Here is a 3,925-nt window from a genome sequence, read left to right as displayed (position 1 = left end):
GGGAGGAGAGGGGCTATTTTATATCACAACTTAAGAGTCCACCATAAAGGGAGGCCAGGAGAAGAATTCAAGCAGGGCAGGAACTGAAGCAGAGACCATGGAGGGTCACTGATAATCAGTTTGTTCCCCATGTTTTCTCAACCCACTTTCTTAGCACCCAGGACCACCCCGGTGCCTAGGAGTGGCAACACCCACAGTGGGCTAGCTCCTCCCACAGCAATCATAGATCAAGAAAACACCCCTTATGCTTGCCTACGGGCCAATCTCATGCAAGCATATTCCCAACGAGGTTCACTCTTCACACATGGTCTTAGTTTGTGTGAATTTGAGAAAGAAAAGTAAAACAGACCCTAGGCATCACAGCAATTGATTGGCCACAGCTCCTTCAATTCCTCCCTCTCTGGCGGATCTCAGCAAGTGTTGATCTACTTCCTGTTCCATAGACATGCCTGTTCTGGTTGCTGCACACCCAGACATCTAGTGTGTGGCCCTCTATGACGGGCACTCAGTCTGGGATTTTCAAGGTTTAACTCTGCTGGGTTATCTGCTGTATCTATTTTTTTCTCTTCCTAGGTGGAAAGCTATCCCATTGTATGGCTACACCTCCTCTTACCAATCCGTTTATCTGCTCTTGAATAGCCATACTGTTACCCTCTCAGACTTGATAGAAAACGCTGCTACAGATATTCAAGTAGAGGACTCCATGTAGACACGTGTTTTCCTTTCTCTTGGGCGAACACTCAGGAGCAGAGTTACCAAGGCACCTTGTAGTTTGGTGCTGGAGGAGCCCCTAGGCCCAGATTTCAAGACGGCCATACCACTTTTCACTCCTACCAGGCTTCAGATTTAATTTTTTTTCACATGTGTTGGTGTTTTGCCTGCATGGATGTCCTGGCTGGTTTTGTGTGTCAACTTAACGCAGGCTGGAGTTATCACAGAGAAAGGAGCCTCCCTTGAGGAAATGCCTCCATGAGACCCAGCTGTAAGGCTTCTCACCTAGTGATCAAGGCAGGAGGGCCCAGCCCATTGTTGGTGGTGCCATCCTGGCCTGGTGGTCCTGGTTCTATAAGAGAGCAAGCTGAGCAAGCCAGGGGAAGCAAGCCAGTAACACCCCTCCATGGCCTCTGCATCAGCTCCTGCTTCCTGACCTGCGTGAGTTCCTGTCCTGACTTCCTTTGGTGATGAACAGCAATGTGGAAATGTAAACTGAATAAACCCTTTCCTCCCCAACTTGCTTCTTGGTCATGATGTTTGTGCAGGAATAGAAACCCTGACTAAGACAACAGATGTCTGTGTGACAGTGTTGGACACCCTAGAACTGGAGTAACAGACAGCTGTGGGCTGCCCTGTGAGGGCTGAAAATTGAGCCTGGGTCTTCTGGAAGAACAGCCAGTGCTCATAAGCACCAAGCTGTCTCTCCAGCCCCCCAAGTGGCTATTCCTAATGATCACCTTTCCCTTCTTAGACAGACTTACTGTCTTCACCCAGTACCTTCAATATTGTGGCTGAGGATTACCAAACTGCACCTTTTCGGTTACAGAATTTTGCTCCTGTTAGTAAAAGGCAATCACAGCCTTGTCAATCCCCTCGACTGTCCCCATTCTCCAAGTTTGTCCAAATGTCACTATTTTTCAAAGATCATTTTGCACTAAGGAAACAAAAGATTCACTTATATCTTTTTCTTCCACATTGAGACCAAGCTGTCATGAAAAGGGCTCTCAAAATATGCATTATTTCTTTTTTTTAAAAAAAAATGATGATTTAATTTTGGTTATTTCCCGTCACTTCTTTGGCATTCCTACTGCCTTAGTCAGGGTTTTACTGCTGTGAACAGACACCATGACCTAGTCAATTCTTATAAAAGACAACATTTAATTGGGGCTGGCTTACAGGTTCCGAGGTTCAGTCCATTATCATCAAGGCAGGAACATGGCAGCATCCAGGCAGGCATGGTGCAGGAGGAGCTGAGAGTTCTACATCTTCACCTGAAGGCGGCTAGTGGAGGACCAGCTTGCAGGAAGATAAAACAAAGCCTACACCCACAGTGACACACCTACCCCAACAGGGCCACACCTACTCCAACAGGGCCACACCCACTCCAACAGGGTCACGTCCTGCATTAGTGCCATTCCCTAGGCCCAGCATATACAAACCACCACACCTATATTTTTCCTATGTGGAGTTATTAGTGACACATTACAAAATTCTAAGCCAACATTCCACAAGATTATCCAATCCCAAATTCACTAGAGTATATTCAGTCAAATCTTTTTGCATTTTAAATACAGGGTCTCGTCCTTGTGACATGATTCCTGTTCTAATAATCTAACAAAAGCCTTTCATCAAGTCCAGATTTTAAGTAAGACGATTATTAACATTTATTTTATATCGAACATTGATTGATGGAGGCTGGAAAGACTGCTCTTTGGTTAAGAACACCGGTTGCTCTTCCAGGGGACCCAGCTTTTGTACCAGCCATCTCTAACTCCAATTCCAGGGGATCTGAAGCCTTCTGACTTTATCAGGCACTGCACACACATGGTGCACACACAAATGCAGAGGCTGAACAATCGTGTGCAGAAGATAAAAGAAATCTGAACTCGTTTGCTGCTCTATCCTCTTTCTTTCTGAGCTGTCGGTGCTCCTGCAAACATGGGGACCGTTCCTTAGACCCATCGGACATTCTTTAGGAAGTGTGGGCAGTGCCAACCCCACAAGGTGACGCAGTACAAGAAGGGCAAGGGATCTCTGTCAGCCCAGGGAAAGCAGTGTTATGACAGGAAACAGAGTGACTATGGCGGGCAGACTAAGTCCATTTTCTGCAAAAAGGCTAAACCGACAGGGAAGATTGTGCTGAGACTGGAGTGCGTTGAGCCCAACTGCGGATCTAAGAGATGCTGGCTGTTAAGAAATGCAAACATTTTGAACTGGGAGGTGACAAGAAGAGAAAGGGCCAAGTGATCCAGTTCTACGCCCATTTTTTTTTTATCTTTCACGCGTGCGCGCGCGCGCGCGCACGCGCACACAAACACACACACACACACACACACACACACACACACACACACACACGCCTGTATGGCTATTTTGCCTGCATTTGTGTGTGAGCGCCTGCTGCCTACACAGACCAGAAGAGGAAGGAGTCAGATTCCATGGAATTGGAGTTGTGGGTGGTCGTGGGCCGTCAAGATGGGTGTCGGGGATCGAACTTGAGTGCTCTGCAAAGGCAGCCGGTGCTCCAAACCACTGAGTCATCTCTCCATACTCTAAAAAATAGAAATTCAATCGGTTATTCTGATAATTTCAAAGTAGAGTATAACAAACATTTGTTTAATCGTTGTTTCGATCTAATTGTATGATTCATCCGAACTGAAACTGGGGAACAGACGCTAAGTTTTTCCTCATCCTGATACACTGAGAGCTGAAAATTAAACAAAGCTGTGAAAAAGCAGTTCAAGTCCAGTTGGGTCCCAGCAGCCTGGTGGCTGCACTGGTTGGTCTTTGCCAGGCATGGGAGACATAGGAGTTATATATGTGACGTCTCAAACGTCCGAGTTCCTTCAGTATCATTCACGTGCGTCAATTGCTGACCCATTCATCCCCAGAGCAGCACACGTTTCTACATTCAGAGTGAAAAATACAAATACACGTACTATTGAACATGGTCTTAATCTTCTCTCATCTTTGATTAGCTAATTAAAACCCAAACTGCTTCTTACCTTAGCAGGTTTAAAATTGTCTTTATGTATAAACTGCACACAGAGGCCATCTCGGCTTTTCTAGAGGGAGTAACAACATACATGTGAGTACTTCAGCCCGTGCCTAAACATAAAACTATTTGATGTTCGCAAGTTCAAGTCCAGTCCACTGCTCTGAAATTCATCCTCCAGAAAGCTGGGTGGGTAGCATGTGCTAATTCATAGTG

General features: G+C 46.0%; 1 pseudogene; it reads left to right on the top strand.

The window, feature by feature from the left end:
• The first annotated feature begins 2,652 nt into the window (after window positions 1-2,652).
• LOC134486895 (large ribosomal subunit protein eL42-like) lies at window positions 2,653-3,659 on the top strand (annotated as a pseudogene).
• Window positions 3,660-3,925: the final 266 nt, after the last annotated feature.

This window comes from Rattus norvegicus, chromosome 4 (genome assembly GCF_021556685.1).
Source record: "Rattus norvegicus strain SHRSP/BbbUtx chromosome 4, alternate assembly SHRSP_T2T, whole genome shotgun sequence".
NCBI lineage: Eukaryota > Metazoa > Chordata > Mammalia > Rodentia > Muridae > Rattus > Rattus norvegicus.
Note: the sequence above shows the minus strand (reverse complement) of the source record. Positions and strands in the feature narration are given on the sequence as shown.